Below are 19259 nucleotides of genomic sequence, written 5' to 3'. Positions count from 1 at the left end.
ATTTTTAAGATTATTTTTCAGTATTATTCATGTGTAGGTGTTTATGTTGTGGGGAGCATAGCCTTTGTTATCAATGCGTAGATGTTGTATTTATCTTCTGTTAGTCTGCCCACTATTTGCAAAACTTTATGATTTCTAAAGCATAAAAAGTTTTTAATTTACAGGAGTGTTTATGTACTTTTCTTTCAAAAAGTCTTCCTTAAACAGTAGTTAAGAACTATATTTGTACATCTTATTATAATAGTTTTATACTTTAAAAATTTTTTACATTAATTATTCTAGTTAGAACTTAGTTTTATATTACTTAAAGTAGGACCTAAGTTATTTTACATGCTTAAACTTAATTAACCCAACAAAAATTGTTCACTGATCAATTATTTGCCACAGTAAAGTGCCTGCTACTGCTGTCATAAAATAAACTTATCTAGCTAGCTATCTAGCTAGCTGTCTAGCTATTTATCTAATCTTTCCAAAAAATCTCTATCCTGATCCATTGACTGGAGTAGTGCAATGTAATATAATGTCCACACAAGTTTATAAATGACATATAAATTACATATAATTTTTGTATTGCTGCATTTTTGTTAACATAAGATTGAAAGCAACCATTAGAGAGACTGATTACTTATAAGCATGGTATATCCATGTAATAAATTATCATGCAGCAGCTAAAACAATGATGTGGATCTAAGTTCATCAACATAAAAAATCCGTAATATACTGCTAAGTGTAAAAAGCACATTATAAAATTATATAGACAGATATAGATATAGTCACCAAGTTGCATCTGGCATGTATATTCCATGTGTAAAAAACATATATGTATAGTATACACACAGATACATAATAAATGTAAATTTTAAAAACATGGCAGAGTTTACTAAATTCTTGAGAATGTTTATCTCAGCATAACGGTCATATTTGAGTTAAAAGGAGGAAAGAAAGGAAGGGCAAATGATTGAAAGGAAGAAAGGAAAGGGGGAGGGAGGATGGAAGGGCTCATAGGTTGGTGTGAGGGAAGAGGAGCAGTAAGAAGGAGAATGCCCACTCTGTTCTTTCTACTGGTATGTATGGCTTTGATATTATACAACAAAAATGATTTATTTGTACGATGAGAAAGACAAGAACCATCTATATAATTAGATGTGTATATCTCAATTTCCATAACCATACTCATGGCCATAATTATGTATTATCAAGTAAAATCCAAAAATAAAAAAATGGGTCCCCCCCTCATATATTAATAGAACACAGGCTGGTGCACTGGCTGTGTTAATTTTGGAGAACTGTCCTGAAAGGCAAGGGAGATGCTATTTGACTTGGTGTAGTCAGAATGTCCTCACTGATGAGGCAACATCTGAGTAAAAACCTGAACCGAGTGAGAGTCTAGCAATAAATCCACGGGAAGAGTAGTTAAGGCAGAGGGAAGAGAAAGAGCACAGTCTCCAGTCTCCAACTGAGGCTATTCTAGGAGCAGTTTGGCTGGAGATAGTGGGCCAGGTGGGGAGGCAAACATTGATTAGATGAGGAAGGAGCTAGAAGCCACTGGGGCTTTGGACCTTAATTTTTTGTTGACAGGTTTGGACAAGTGTGATAGAATAGGAAAGAAACTGGTAGGAAATTCAAAAGGCATAAAGTAGAAGACTAAATTATGTGAAAAAATAATTCATAGAGGCAGGTGTTTTGGAGCCACCAATTTTGATTAGAAGACTATAAAAGTCCAGCCTCTCAAAATAACCCACCTTCCGTTTGCACTCCTGTTTGTTTCATTCTTGTGGTTATAAGGATTTTACTATTATGTCATCTTCTTTTGTTTACCTAAGATTTCTTTAGTTGATTGCTTTATTATCTATGACTACCTATTAAATTAAGTGCATTTCCACTCTCCCACATAATAGATTCCTCTTTGAATAAAAACTGCCCAAACACTGGTAACATATGGTAAATATTCAGTGTGTAAATAAGGAAAAGGGAGACACAGAAGGGGAAAATTAACAAGTCTAAGATCACTCAGGGACTTAAACATTTTCCAGCGAGTGTCCCACGCAACTAGGAAGAAGAACCCATCCTGTCACATGACTTTAAGCAGGGGTCTTAGTTCCTTTTTAGACCAAGAACTTCTCGCTTATTCCTGGGTCATTTGCTAATTCTAAACTCCTCAACTAAAATGATGGATGACCCTGGTCCCCATTCCCTTCTTGCTACTTAGGTGTTTACTCTTTATTTCTGTCACCTATAAATTGTCTTTTCCTTTTGTAATTTCAACTTTGCCTCCAAAATAATTTATGTTATCAGAACTTCAAGATGTTTGTAGCTATGACTGTGCCAGAATCAGAAGTTAGTAGGTTTCTACAACTGAGGAATAGTATTTTGTCATATATAAGGGAACAAAAACTAAGTTCATTTGCAGTGTTACAACATTAAAATCAAACTATAAATAAGCATGTAAGTACAACGCAGGCTTTTTTTTTTAAACTTGTGCTACAAAGACCAATTGTCTTATTGTGTTAGTGTAACACTCTTATGGTATGCTTTCTTCTCCATTTATTTTTTAAAAATTTAAATGTTTTTTAAAATTTATTTTTGAGAGAGAGAGTGAGAGACAGACAGGCAATAAGAGTGGGGTAAGGGCAGAGAGGGAGACAGAATCTGAAGCAGCTCCAGGCTCTGAGCTGTCAGCACAGAGCCCAACGTGGGGCTTAACCTCATGAACCGTGAGATCGTGACCTGAGCAGAAGTTAGATGCTCACCAGGCTGAGCCTCCCAGACACCCCAATCCAGTTATTTTTATAATAGAGAATCTCATCAAAATTGTTGGGAATATCTGTTTTTTCTCCTAGTATGTTTATTCATTTTTTGTTGGTTATGAGATAATAGCCTCCAATTTTTTGTATCAAACCACCAGCTCATGTTTTCAGTTGAAAACATTATTTTAAGTTATTGTAGCTTAATTTTAATTTGCTATTAAGATCACAAAGGACATAACTTTTAGTAATATTTATATGTAATTTCATGTTGAAAACTTTTTATAATCTTTCCCCTTCTAATATGTACATTAATATAATTTAAATTTTTTGTATTTGCTTTGTAATCAATAATTCAGCTACCCATAACTATCTTAATCTACATTTTCAAGGATCAGATTTCTTTTTTTTATGTTTATTTAGTTATTTTGAGTAAAAGAGAGAGAGGGAGAGACAAAGGGAGGGAGGGAGAGAGAAAAGGAAGGAGGGAGGGAGAGAGGAGGAGGGAAGGGCAGAGAGAGAATCATAGAGAGAATTCCAAGCAGGCTCTATGCTGTCAGCACATGGAACCCAACAGGGGCTAGATCTCACGAACCATGAAATCATGATCTGGGCCAAAATCAAACTTTAAATAAGCATCAAGAGGTAGACGCCTATGCAGCTGAGACACCCACATGCCACTCAGGAATAAAATTTTTAAACAGTGAAATGCACAAATTGTAAGTGTGTCATCATATGACAAAGCATATGCTTGTAATGTAAGCCAACATCAAAAGATACAACATCATCACCCCTAGAGCGTTCCATCACCTACCTACCCAGGGAATTCTATATTCATCTCCCCAGAGACCATCACTTTTGTGGCCTTTTCACTATAGTTAAGTTTCACCTGTACTAGAATTATATAAAAGGAAATACACCATGTATATTATTTTATGTAATACTTCTTTCACTTGGATAATACTTTTAAGATTCATCCATGTTATTACACATATTAGTCGTTCCTTTATATTTCAAGAGAAGTAGCTTCTTGTATAAATATGCCAAAATCTGTTTATCAATTCTTTGATGAAAAATTGTTTTTTTCTAGTTTAAGGCTACTACAAATAAAGCTGATGTGAACACTTTTTCAAATCACTGTGTGCGTATGCTTTCATATCTCTTAGGTATTTATCTGCTAATGAAATTGCCAGGTCATAGGGTAGATATATATTTAATTTAACAAGAAACCACCTGAACTTTTTCCAAGTATGTTCTAATACTTAACAGTCCCAACAAAAAATGTATGAGCATTCTGGTTGTTCCATACACATGAGATACTTATTGTTGTCATTTCTTTAAACTTTAGTCATTCTAGTAAATGTATTCTTGTGGTTCTTTTGTTTATCTTTCCAAAACTGTTTGACTGAAATTGGAACTTCCAGGAAAATATGGCATGAATAATTTGGGATTCTGTATACAACCTGCAAGGAAACACCTATGTCAGAGGACTATACCAATTTGGAAGTAGAGCACCAGGAGTTAACTTTCTTGGAGAAAACTGTGTTCATTTCCACCAAAGTATTGCAGCACCAGATGGTTTAATCAAATTGATTGATTAGATGCAATTTTTCATTGAGAAAAGCAGTTTTAGAGAACACGACTTCAAGGAAACAAGGCACATTTTGATTCACTAGATTGCAATGACCTTGGTTTTTGTTTACGTGTTTAATGTTTATTTATTTTGAGAGAGAGAGAGGGAGGGAAAGAGAGAGAGAGCACACACATGTGCGAGCAGGGAGGGGCAGATAGAGAGGGAGAGAGAGAATCCCAAGCAGGCTCTGGACTGTCATCATGGAGCCCAACAGGGGACTCAATCCTATAAACTGTGAGATCATGACCTGAGTCAAAACCAAGAGTCAGAGACTTAAATGATTGAGTCATCCATGTGCCTCTAGTTTTTTTAATTTAATCATATATACAATAATTTTATATATCCCTGTTACAAATAAACCAGAATTTTTAACTAAATTAGAAAAGTAAATTTAAAAAATTGTAATTCTTATCATATTTTTTCCTGCTTACTTGGTTGTTTTCCAGGCTTTTTAAAGCTATAAAACAAGAAATATACAGTTGACCCTTATAAAACATGGGTTTGAACTATGTTACCATTATATGCATATTTTTAAAATAAATACAGTACTCTAAGTGTATTTTTTCTTTTGTCAATAATTCTTCTGTAGCATAATTTACTATAAAGTATAAAACATAATACATGTAACAAAAATAGGTGTTAGCTGTTTATGTTATTTGTAAGGTTTTTGGTCAATAGCAGACAATTAGTAGTTAAGTTTTGGGGGATTCAAAAGCTACAAATGCATTTTTTTTTTACTGCACAGTGTTATTGGAGGCAGTTGATTCAGTGCTCCTAACTGCTGTTGTTCACATAGCATGTTGTGAACATGTTGTGAACACATAGCATAGCATGTTGTGAACATGTGAACTGCATGTTGTTCACATGGCATGTTGTTCACATGGCCTGGCATTATAAACTATATAATAACAGGTGACTCACTGGGTAAAATTTATAAGGATTACCAAATTGCTTCTTATAAAATCAAAAGCCCAATTAAAAAAATTATTTTTATGTTTTTATTTCTGAGAGAGAGAGAGAGACAGTGTGAGCAGGGGAGGGAGGGTTAGAGAGAGAGAGTGAGTTACAGAACATGAAGCAGGATCCAGGCTCTGAGCTAGCTGTCAGCACAGAGCCTGATGTGGGGCTCGAACCCACAAACCATGAGACCATGACCTGAGCCTAAGTCAGATGCTTAACCAACCAAGCTACCCAGGCACCCCAAAAGCCCACTTTTTAAATGGATTGTTATGAATTTCTTGTCTTAAATTATCTTTCACCATTAATACATGTCTTGTACTATTAGTGTATGACTTCTAAATAGATGACAAAATTGGAGACGATATTTGCAAATGACATATCTGATAGTGTTAATATCCAAAATCTATAATGAATTGATCAAACTCTATACTCAAAAAAGCAAATAATCCAGTTAAGAAATGGGCAAAATAAATGAATAGACATTTTCCCAAAGACACCCAGATGGCTAACAGACACATGAAAAGATGCCCAACATCACTCATCATCAGAGAAATCCAAATCAAAACTACAATGAGATATCACCTCATACCAGTCAGAATGGCTAAATTTAACAACACAAGAAACAACATGTTGGTGAGGATGTGGAGAAAGGGGAACCCTCTTGCAATGTTGGTGGTAATACAAACTGGTTCAGCCACTCTGGAGAAGAGGATGGAAGTTCCTGAAAAACGTGAAAAATAGAACTGTCTTATGACCCAGAGATTGCACTACTAGCTATTTACTCAAAGGATACAAAAATACTGATTTGAGGGGGCACGTGCACCCAAATGTTTATAGCAGCATTATCAATAATAGCCAAATTATAGAAATAGGCCAAATTTCCATTGACTGATTAATATGTAAAGATGATGTGATTGACGTGTGTATATATATATATATCAATCATATAATCTTATTATATATATTTATATATTACATATGATTGATTTATATGTATAATATATATATATGTATATAATAAAAAGCCATCAAGAAGAATGAAATCTCGCCACTTGCAACAATATGGATAAAGCTAGAGAACATTATGCTAAGCAAAATAGCAAAATGAGTCAGAGAAAGACAAATATCATATTATTTCACTTCTTTGTGGAATTTAAGAAACAAAACAGATGAACATATAGGAAGGGGGAAAATGATGGTTACCAGAATGGAAGTGAGTGGTGTGTTGAGTAAAATAAGTGATGAGGATCAAGGAGTGTGCTGGTTGTGCTACGCATTGGGTGTTATGGGGAGTGTTGAATAATTATATTGTATGCCTGAAACTAATGGAACACTCTGTGTTAACTCTACTGAAAGTAAAATAAAATAAAACAAAATATAAAGGAGGCATGAGGATTTAATTTTTTAGCTATGTAGAATCTGGTTGTTATTTTTCCTTCATTTCATTCTGGTACTTTTCTTACCATGAGAGTTTTACAAGTGGACCCTTAATTAAATCAATGGAAAAACAGTAGAGTATAAACATAATGTCCATTTAATGAAAGGTCAAAATCAACTGTTAGAGTTTTAGGCTTCACAAATGGGAGATATGCAGACATAATTTGGAAAAGTGCCTGCTATTTTGTTTCTATTCTGTGGCATTGAAGTAGAACTAACAGTAATCTGTCATTGCTGTGTTCTATGATGTACTGTTAATTTTTTCACAATAATCTTTTTATAAGATTTTTATATGATTTAATTTCCTTTGTTGTTTTTTGGAATTACTTTTAGGAGAATATTATCTGAAAGAGTCAAGATCTTGCGTGTGTCCCTGCCACTTTGTGTTAAGAAATGGGACTTATAGCCAATGCATATATATTTTGAATTCCTATTTCCCTTAATAATTTTTCAAAAAAATATCAGTCTTATTTTATAAAAGAAAATATGCAAGATGTTCTGCTTATCTCACATAGACAGGATAGACCACTCCACCCCAAATTGGATTTGAATGTTGAGAATGATAATGTTACACACACACCAAGATGGCATATAAAGTTTGTCTACTACACATAATGAGCCTTTCTGGGAAGAACAGGAGTAGGTTCCTAACTGGTCCAAAAATGAGACTAGAGAAAGATTGGCTTAATGGTGGCTAGTTGGTTAAGATGCACAGCTCAGGGGTGCCTGTGTAACTCGGTTGGGTGTCTGACTTCAGCTGGGTTCATGATCTCATGGTTTTTGAGTTCAAGCCCCACATCGGGCTCTGTGCTGATGGCTCAGAGCCTGGAGCCTGCTTCGGATTCTGTGTCTCCCTATCTCTCCCACTTCTCTGCCTCTCTCTCTCTCAAAAATAAACAAATAAACAAACAAAATACACAGCCCAGGTACTGTATGATTTCAACTTTGACTCCAGAGTGAGTACCCAGGTTTTATTGTCATGTTTCTCAGATGTGGTGCTGATTTAAAAGCCCTTAGACATCATGCATCAAAAATGGAGCCAGACTCCTTCTTACACAAAAAATTCCCTATGCTTGGCAGGGCGCAATGTACATAAGGAATGCCATGATATTACACTAAGTGCATGAGTGGGTATTAATTCTAAAGTTTAAAGGTCTAAAATTAGTAATTTAAAATGCCAGGGAAAAATAACATTTGCATGGATGCTATCTTAGGATATGGATATTCAGGATCCCCTTCCTATCTCTTCCTGAGACCTTATGTCCAGAGCACCCATATGCCAAATGAATGTGAAGCCTATGCAGTTGGGCATAATTCTAAGTCAACAAGCTAATTTTTTAATAGTTTTTTTTTTTTCTACTTTGCCATGACTCGGACAACAAAGTCTTAATGGAACTTCAGCTTCTGTGGGTATATTTTTATATGGCAGAGTATGTATTGTTATGCTATTATCATTCTTTTTCTTTTAATGTTTATGTTTGAGACAGAGAGAGACAGATCATGAGTGGGGGAGGGGCAGAGAGAGAGGGAGACACAGAATCTTAAGCGGGCTCTAGGCTCTAAGCTGTCAGCACAGAACCCCATATGGGGCTCAAACTCACTGACTGTGAGATCATGAACTGAGTCGAAGTCATTCGCTTAACTGACTGAACCACCCAGACACCCCAAGCTATTATCATTTCTGTTGCCAACACTCATATAGAAGCCTGACTACTGTCCACATCTTTGTTTAGAGGCGTACCTCCCTTACACGGAAGGGGTTGTGGCCATCAGTTCAACTCTCAAACACATTCATGCACATAAAGAGGAAAAAAAAATCATTATTTATGGATTGTTATAATAGTAACCTTATAGAATTCAGTTGTGAAGAGAAACTCACACATTTATCTCATCTAACTTCCTCATTTGACAAATTAGAAAAATGGTATAGAATCTTATTCAAACTATTAAGTTACAGAAAGCAGGAAAGCAGGAGAAATATTTCATCTCCACTGTTTATATAAACTTGAAGAATGTCAGTGTCAGCCAAACCTAATGTTGTTTTTTTCTAGAGTTTGGGTAGATACACTGGGAGTGTTTCAGTAACATGAATAGTTGATGACCGATTTCTCACATATTAAGAGTTATCATACCTCATAGGATTGATGTTAGAATTTAAAAATGTAATTTTTGTGTTGTGCTTAGAACAGTGCCTGGAATTTAGTAAATATTCTGTTGCTGTTCCCAATATTTCCAATACTCATAACTACCACTACAAGCTCTACCATTATTAGGCATAGTTTGTTTTACCTTTAAAATAAAAATTACACTGGTATAATATTATTAACTAAGCTACAGGCCTTACTAGAATTCCATCAATTTGATCAATAACTTACTTTTCTAGAACTGTTTTGGCCTGGAACTGATAGAGTTGCTTCTCAGAGACAGAACTCATTATATAAGTCTAACCCAATGCGAGGGTTAGGGCGTGAGGACAGGACATGAATATTTTGTGAGAACAAATAACCTCTGCTCATCATTTTCTTCAGACAGTTAAATGACCAAATAAAATTCACCTCTTCAACGATTCCAGGGAACATTTAGCCAGCCAGAGGACTTTGATTCTTAATAACCTGTGCAAAGTGGGTGTTGCCACACCTGGGGAGTCACTTATTTTTGCTCTCTCACTGTCTATTGAGAGTCTCAAGAAAGACTGTGACTGTTTGAAAAGGCTAATGGTCAAAGTCCATTTATATCATTTTTCCCTTATCAGTTCTCTAGCTCACTATGAGACACAAGTCTGTTCTCCCACATCTCCTAAAAATACTCATGGAGTTAAACTAATTGTCTATAGAGAAAATTCATAGATGACCATTTCCCTGAAATGATCTCTTTACAATGACTTTGAATGAGATGCTTGACTACTCTTAGGCTCATTTTCCTCTTCTGCAAAGAGAGATAATAATGTCTCAGAGGGCTGATGTAAGGATTATATGAAATAATGTATATATAGAAAATAGGATGTCTGAGCCATAATACACATTTAAGAAATGAGAAGTGCTAATACTATTACTGTAGCAGTTTTTCAGTCAGCACCAATTAAGCAGATTATTCAGTAATGTCCTACTCTGACCTTCAAACTGTTCAAGGTTAGTGAGCTAGAAGATTCAGTTTATATAACATTATTAATAGAACATTAAAATTACAATTTAAAGTGTTTTGTAATGTGTTCTGGATGAATATAATATTTTCCTCTGGAAAAAGAGAATTCAAAGAGAAAATCAAAAAGTTCAGGATTCAATTCCCAGTGAATATTCCACTTTAATACTACTTTCTATTGGCATATCCTCTCCCCCAACAAATAAATTTTGTTTGTTTCTATAATATGACTACTCACACCTTCTATAGAGAAGTGGAAAACTGTTATATTTTTAAGATAGGCTTTGTTGCTCCACAGAAATTGGGCTAGAAGAAGGTGAGAATCTTATCAGAGTTGCCAACAGAGAAATTTTTGGTGATAAATCATCTACCTAAGCATGTACACTGGACATACAAGATATCTGAAACTGTCAAAATGAATGTGAGTATGATTAGAATAAAGTTGCTCTATGGCGGGTCCTCGCTTAAATAAAAGTGACAAGTGCTGACAGAATTTCTGCCTCATGTGGATGAATGACTGAGCAAGCAGCACCAAGATGGTTTCTGAAGCAGTCTTTTTGTCAGGAAAACATTAAAAAGTCAAAGTTTTGCTGCTCTATACTATCCGAAGACAACACGTTGGAAATTAAAAGCATGATACTTTTCCAGAAGCCACACTTTTTGCAAACTCCAATGGTATAGCCCATCTTTCATCTTCTTTCACTTCCAGATGGATCTGGTTTTTGATCAGCTCTAGGTAAAATGACACTGTTTTTCACAACTACAAGGGAAAGCTAGGATCAAAGGACAACTTCACTCTGGTCTCCAGGGTCTAGCAATTCTCTCTCTCAATCCTTTTCCCACGAGAGCAGTTTGTCTTCCCAGGGCAGTCATGTACCTTCTTAGAGAAGAGGCAGATATACTGCCATTGTAGTGGTTCCTGATTCCAAACCTGCTGAGAGATAACAGTATAACTTGAAAAAAGCCTAGTGCTTTCTCTTTCAATCATTTTACTCCATATAACATTGAATAATACTCTCAACAACTATTAGACACTATAATTACTAACATGCTACATTTTAGGCACTATCATAGACATGGAAAATATTTAAGATACACTCTCTGTCCCTAATGGCTTCACAGTCCGTCTATTTACTGAACAACTGGAGATTATTTAAGTCAAAATTTAAAATACAAAGCACTTTGTCCATGCAAGTATTCACCAGGATATTTTATCTGTATATATGTGTACATATACATAACATAGACACATACACTGAGAATGAGAAGACACAGGCTGGTTAGAAATCACCTTATAATTATTATCATTTTTGGTATGATTATGTATGATATTTGATTTGTACTTATTGTGTTTTTCAGGAGGAATATATGTTGCTTTTGTAATAAAAAAGCAAATAAACATTATTTCATCTGTATTCAGAAAAAAAGTAATTCTTATCAGGATATTGTTTTGTAATTTCTCTTATCATCTGATGTTCCTATTCTCTAGTTAATAGAAATATAACCTCTCTCCTCTCTTGAAGACTATTTTCCTGTAATTCAAGGGTACAGAATATGGGGAAAGGATGTGATAGAGATTTTATTTCAAAATAGTTTTGGAATTTTTAGGAATTCAGTGAGCAGGTGAGGGCAAATCAGGCCTGATGGCTGATGCTGAGAGAATGAAAGAAGCTGTCTCCTTCAGTCTGATCCTTAATGTCTAGAAGCATGCCCACCACATAATAGATGCTCAGAAAAATCTTTGCTGCAGCGACATAACTACCAACTCCCAGACCCAAGTTTGGCTTTGACACACAAGTCATCAGAATGTTTTTTTGAAGTCTTAGCTATCAAGAAAATAGGAAAATAAGTCACAGACTGGGAGAAAATATTTGCAAAAAGCAATCTGCTAAAGGACTGTATCCAAAATATACAAAGAATTCTTAAAACTCAACAATAAGCAGTAAACAACCCAATTTTTAAAAACTGGGCCAAAGACTTTTTTTTTTCCTATTTATTTATTTATTTATTTATTTTTTTTACAAATAGTTTATTGTCAAATTAGTTTCTACATAACACTCAGTGCTCATCCCCAAAGTGCCCTCCTTCATGCCCATCCCCCCCTCCCCCCCACATCCATCAGTCCTCAGTTTTTGTCAGCATTCAAGAGTCTCTCATGGTTTGCCTCTCTCCCTTTCCCCCACCATTTCCGCCCTTCTTCTCCCCCTTGGTCCTCCGTCAAGTTCCTCCTAATCCTCCTATACGTGCAAACATATGGTATTTGTCCTTCTCTGCCTGACTTATTTCGCTCAGCATAACACCCTCAAGGTCCATCCATGTTGCTACACATGGCCATATTTCATTGTTTCTCATTGCCATGGAGTATTCCATGGTATAGATAAACCACGTCTTCTTGATCCATTCGTCCGTTGATGGACACTTAGGCTCTTTCCATGTTTTAGCTATTGTGGAGAGTGCTGCTATGAACATTGGGGTACATGTGCTCCTATGCCTCAGCATTTCTGTATCCCTTGGGTAAATTCCTAGCAGTGCTATTGCTGGGTCATAAGGGAGTTCTATTGTTAGTTTCCTGAGGAACCTCCACACTGTTTTCCAGAGGGGCTGTACCAGTTTACATTCCCACCAACAGTGCAGGAGGGTGCCCGTTTCTCCACATCCTCGCCAGCATCTAGAGTTCTCTGATTTGCTCATTTTAGCCACTCTGACTGGCGTGAGGTGGTATCTCAGTGTGGTTTTGATTTGTATTTCCCTGATGAGGAGGGATGCTGAGCATCGTTTCATGTGTCTGTTTGGGCCAAAGACTTTAACAGATATATCACCAAAGATTTATAGATGGCAAATCATTATATGAAAAATGCTTCACATCATATGCCCTCAGGGAAATACAAATTAAAACAACATGAGATACTACTACATGACTAGGAGAATAGCCAAAATCCAGAACAAAATGCTGGAGCAATAGGAACTTTCAGTCATCATTGATGGGAATGAAAAACAGTAATAGTTACTCTGGAAGACAGTGTGGCAGTTTCTTACAAAAATAGACATACTTGGAGTGCTCAGTTGGTTAAGTGTCCAACTGATGATTTTGGCTCAGGTCATGATCTCTCAGTTCATGAGATCAAGTCCCGCATTGGGCTCTGCACTGACAGTGTGGGATCTGCTTGGGATTCTCTCTCTCTCTCTCTCTCTCTCTCTCAAAATAAATAAATAAATAAAAATTTTTTAAAAACCCAAATATACTCTTATCATACAGTTTAGTGATCATGCTCCTTGGTATTTACTCAAAAGAGATGAAAACTGAAGTCCATAAAAAACTTGCATATGGATGTTTACAGAAGCTTTATCTATAATTTTCCAAAGTTGGAAGTAATCAAGATGTTCTTCAGTAGATGAATAGATAAATTGTAATACATTCAGGCAATGGAATATTATTCAGTGCTAAAAATGAAAAAAAAAAAAGGCTCTGAGGGGATTTAAATGCATATTATCAAGTGAAGATAATCTGAAAAGGCTACATACTAAATGATTCCAATTATATGACATTCTGGGAAAGGGAAAACTATGGAGACTGTAAAAAGATGAGAGGTTACAAGGGGTGAGACAGTAGGGAGGGAAGAAGGGATGAAGAGATCACAGAGGACTTTTAGGACGGTGAAACTATGTGGTACAATACTATAATGACAGATATGTGTCATTATATATTTGTAAAATTCATAGAAATTACAACAGTGAACTCTAATGTAAACTATGGACTGTGTACATTTATGCCATGTCAATGTAGATTCATCAATTGTAATAAATGTAACACTCTGGTAGAGGTGTTAATAATGTGGGAGGTTATCCCTGCATGAAGGCAGAGGGTATATGGAAGATCTCTGTACCTTCCTCTCAGTTTTGTTGTGAACCTAAAACTGATCTAAAATAATATTTTAAAAGTATCCATTAATTAAGAGCTAGCTTTGAAGATTAAAATCTTTTAGTAGAAACACTTTATAGAAAAAGTCTTTAAATTGGATAAGAACAACTGTCCATCTCTACTCTCTTTATGAGATATGTCTCTAGTTGTCTGGCAATCAATGAGAGCAAAAGACTTTAAGTTAAGCAATTATTTAGTCGTGGCAGATAAATTACATTAGCTGTCTGTTGCTGTGTAACAAATTTTCCCAAAACTTAGTAGCTCAAAACAACAACTTTTAAAATATCACAGCTCCACAGGCTGTTGGCAGACCTCAGTTCCTCATTGGCTGTTTGCCAGAGACTTCAGTTCCTTGTCCCATGGGCTTTTCCACAGGGCTGCTCAGAGCATGACAGCTTGCATCCCCCAGAGAAAGTAATCCAGGAGAAAAGTCCCATTGCTTTTATGGGTTATATCAGAATGACACATCAGTAATTATATTTTATTCTATTTGTTAGAAGCAAAATACTAAGTCAAGACCAATTCAAGTGAAACATATGAAACAATTAACTGACATATTTTTAAAACCATCACAGGTGGAGTTAATCCTGGGAGGAGGAGTCAGGGACATGAGTTTGGCTCTGGCAGTAACTAACTTACCTGTCCCCTTTCCAGGGCCAGGATAAGTTATATGCTGACTCAATTAATATTGCTGAAATAGATGACCTACTACCCAATAGCTAAGTATGCCTTCTGTGAAGGGCCTGGTAAGTACTGACATGGATTTGAGAGTCCAGAGCGATCAGTTTCCGTTTTCTTGGATGGTTTCGCTAATACTCACACAATCCAAAAATATGATGAGATTGTTTTCCAGTCCTTTTTTTGTTTACCCTGGCCTTTCCTAACTGGTGTTTTTGCATGTCCCAGAGGAAAGTGATGTGCCCAGGAAGAAAAGGAAACCAGGGATATCACTTTAGCTCCTGGTCTCACAGACAGGAGGAAAACTAGATTTATTAAATAAGAAAAGAATGCCTTTTTAAAATTGTTTCTTTCTTAATATGTGAAAACATTCACAGTAAAAAATACTATTTTAAGGAGATCTTACAAAAATTGCACATGGATTTATTATTATATATAACATAATATACATATATAATATGTTAATATAGATTATATATATATTAGTCCTTTTATCATAACCATTTACATATCCATTACATAATGAAAGGCCAACCAACCACACTGAAACCAGGTTTTTGAGGCTACACAGCTGACTCTCAAAGTTAATACAAAGCCTATTTGAAATAAGAGGGAAAAGCTATAAAGAACTTTTAAGCTTGTGAATCAGTGCTGTGGAAGATTTTTAGCTTTAAAATGAGCATTTCTTCCTGAAATTTCTCCTCTATTTGCTGAGAAACTAGTCCTTCTTGACCATAGCCAAATCATTTCAAAATAAAAAATAGTTACAAATACCTCGTCCAAATCAGTCTATGTATGTATCCAAGTGATTCTTAAACTTGCAAAAGTATCAGAAGTACATGAAGGGTTCCTTGAAACTATATGTAGTGGACAGGTACCTCTGAACTGGAGTGTCTGACTCAATAGCTATGGGGCGGAGCCCAGTTCCCAGTTTACGCTGCTTCTGATCTAGGGGATTTTACACTAAGAACCCCTAGTCTGTTCTATTAATTTCTCCCCTCAAGTCCTTTTCTGGCCTTGGTCTCTGATACCACCTTGCTGTCAAATTTCCATTCAGTGCTCTCTGGTACCTTTAGCACTGGTCCTACCTTTGGTGATGTTTTATTTTATCATCTAAACTGGACACTTTGGAAATGAAAGTAATAAATACACTGTGATTATCTGGGTAAATAGGAACATATATCCATACCCTAACATTATTGCTTTGACTCCATTCTCTCCACATTTACACTTACTTATATATAAAATATAAATATAAATATATAATTATTTATTTAAAAAATGAAAAATTGAAACATGCTGATTTCCTGAGAAAGTTACAAAATCCCTCTAGGCCCTAATTACTTCATCTTTATTTATTTATTTATTTTTTTTTTAAATTTTTTAAAAAATTTTTATTTATTTCTAGGAGAGAGAGAGATAGACAGCGTGAACAGGGGTGGGTCAGAGAGAGAGAGGGAGACACAGACTCCGAAACAGGCTCCAGGCTCCGAGCTGGCAGTCAGCACAGAGCCCGACGCGGGGCTCGAACCCACGAACCGCAAGATCATGACCTAAGCGAAAGTCGGACGCTTAACCGACTAAGCCACCCAGGCGCCCCTAATTACTTCATCTTTAAAATTGGGATAATAACACCAAACTCTTGGTGTACTGTGAAAACTTAAGAAAAAAATGCACACTGGATGTTAAGCCCAGTTCCTTCTGTGTTGTGGTGGATTCCCTGAAGAGCATCTTCAAGATGAAAGAATTAATTTATTCCCTTAGCTGCTGGCTGTGCTTCCAGACTTTAGGAGACTGCTTCAGCTGAAGCAGACTGCTCACCCAAGGTCATCTCTCCCCTAGCGCAGTCTGCATCGGTAGTGGATCAACAGGGGCTACACAGGCCTAATCTCTTTACCAACCTAGGGGCAACTCCAAAAGGCCATCCCAGCCCTAGGGGGACCTTCTAGGTTGGCTGAGACATATATGCTGAAACTGCTTCATATCTCAACTTTTTTCTCTACCCTAAACTTACTTCCTCCCTTCCATAATCACCAACCCCAATTGATGCTTGGCATGCTAACCCCATCTCAGAGTTGCTTTCCAGAATACAAACTGGGGCATATGTAATAAGCATTCAATGAGTATGAGTTAGTATTATTACTAGTAGTAGTACTAATACAACAGCCACAACAACTACTTTCTCTCATTAATTCTCCGTGCTGGGGGCTCCCTTGGGCATTGTTAGATATTCTACTACCACTAGGATCTATAACAACTACTGAAATTACTGCTCTAAGTTCTATAACTAAAAAACTATTATTCATAGAGTTTATATGCTAACCTTATACTTTATACATAGTTATAAATGCTTTTATCAAAGTATAATTAAAGCATGCGTTCACTAGGAGGCTGAGCCCACATAATGGCAACCACAGGACTGATATAGTGGTAAACAATTGTGCAGTTCTTTAACCTGTATTTAGTTAATACTCACTGTAACTCCTAGAGGTGATTACTATTGCTTTCTACATTCTGCATTTTAGAATGTCATGCATATTCAGTGTGGACTGCAGGGTGTGTATGTATGTAGATGTGCACACACACAGACATAAGTCTTATGTTGAGCAACTTTCAGTGCCTCCAGTTTGACAGCAAAATGTGTATCCAGATATTGCAAAATGTTCCATGCGGAGAGGGGTAAAACTGTTCCAAATAAGGAACCATTGATTGATATGGTTAAGGGGCCAATGAACATTTCCAATGATACAAACATATCACCAATAATCCAAATGATTTGTCTCTATCACAAGCCAGAAATCTGGTGATCCAACCCCGTTTAATCATTAACAACTATGTATTGAATTAATGCTCAATGTATTTCCTAGGTGAAAAATAGTACTATTTTTCACTGGCCACACAAGACTATTATTATAAGTTGATAATGTTTCTTTAAGCATTATCATATACTAGCACCTTGATCAATGTCATAATTGCCCCTCTTGCATCTTATACTGTTTCACACTAACTACGTGACTAGACAGGGAAAGACTTGTGGGCTGCCAGTTATGTAATCTTCCACTGTCTCTTCTCTCATTATGTTATTTCCCCATCCATAACACTTCTTATACATCCTTAACATGTCTAAATGCCACAATACATTCAACATTATCAGTAAGATTGTGTACTGCCACAAAAGGACCCACCTACAAATCTAATCAGCTTACTGTTAATCAGAATTTTTTCAAATTAAGTAATTTTTTTTTTATCACACCCATAGGTGCTTCCCAACACCACAGGACTAAAAAGTTTTGGCAACCTTAGTTGCCTAAACTCCCCAACACATCTTAACCAGTGAATAATGCCTCTGGTCCTCTTCTGGTAACTTTAGTTTCTGTCCTAGTCCTGTTTGCTCTTTTTTTTTTTTTTTTAAAACATTTATTTTTGAGAGACAGACAGAGCATGAGCAGAGGATGGAGAGAGAGAGAGGGAGACACAGAATTTGAAGCAGGTTCCAGGCTCCGAGCTGTCAGCCCAGAGCCTGACGCAGAGCTCAAACTCACGAACCACGAGATCATAACCTGAGCCAAAGTTGGCCGCATAACTGACTGAGCCACCCAGGGGTCCCCTGTGTGTTCTTGAAGAGGGTAAAATGTAGTTGGAGAGGTGGCATCAAAAGTATCAGGTCAACACTGGTCCAAATAGCACATAAGTCAGCCAAAGGGGTTTGAGATCCTCTTGGCTTGCCTCCTGTTTGCCCACAGGAAATTGCAAAGCTAGCTAGGGATATTCTTTTGCTATTTCCAGATCTTCAAATCATGTGTCCTTCTCATGGCTTAAAAGTGAGGGATAATAACATCTATTAGGTAACTATTTCATTATCTGGATTTTCGTCATCTCTATTATTAGCCCAGGATGGACTTATAGTGGTTCTAGGGGAAGTTACAGCTTCTTCCACAGGCCTCCTTCCATGAATGCTTATCACAAAACGAAAACTCATCCCGGGCAAGCCACTGTTTCATATGAATGTGAAAACTCTTTCTAACAAGTCTTGATTTATCTTTACATGTTCATCTTCTGTGTCCATGTCATTGAACAAGGTGGTTGTGGCTAGAGTGGCTTGAGTGGCATAGAGCTGATCATTAAACAACTAAGAGAATTCCATTCCTTCTTCTCCAGCAAACTTAGTGTAATTCCCTCTGCTGCCAGCCAGATGAGTCACATTTCTATAGTCTCACTAGGCTTTTGCCCAGATTGATTTCTAATTTCTCTCTTTTTGTGATTGTAAAAGCAGAGAATAACTTTCTGAATAACTAATTGCTCTGAAATACTCCAGGAAGTATTTCATTTTTTGACAACCACTAGTTGGAGGAAAGTGCCATTGATTTGGCACTGGTGCAGAAGAATGAGCAACATCCACCATACACTCTCATTAACTTCACAGTCTTCTCCCTACTTTATCTCTAATTCTAACCACTAAAGCAACTCATCAGTCAGCTCAGTGGTGATTATTCAGAACTAGTTGTTTCCGATGTTACTGAACATTTTAGCAACCAAATCCACTCCTACCCACCACAGTACCACACCTGACCAATGAACACAGGACTCCAATTGTCATTCTTCCGAAAAAGCATTATGACTTTACCAGATTAAGGCTGGGACAAATTTTTCAAGAAAGCTGACAAATTCACCTTGTAAAGAAAATATAAGCCTAGATAGACTCACAATGTATTACTTATACAGACAGCAATAATAAGGTCAGCAATGATGT

The sequence above is a fragment of the Hyaena hyaena genome, unplaced genomic scaffold, assembly GCF_003009895.1.
Source record: "Hyaena hyaena isolate Hyena2069 unplaced genomic scaffold, ASM300989v1 scaffold_878, whole genome shotgun sequence".
NCBI classification, from domain to species: domain Eukaryota; kingdom Metazoa; phylum Chordata; class Mammalia; order Carnivora; family Hyaenidae; genus Hyaena; species Hyaena hyaena.
The sequence above is the reverse complement of the archived record's forward strand: the minus strand, read 5'-3'. Positions refer to the sequence as shown.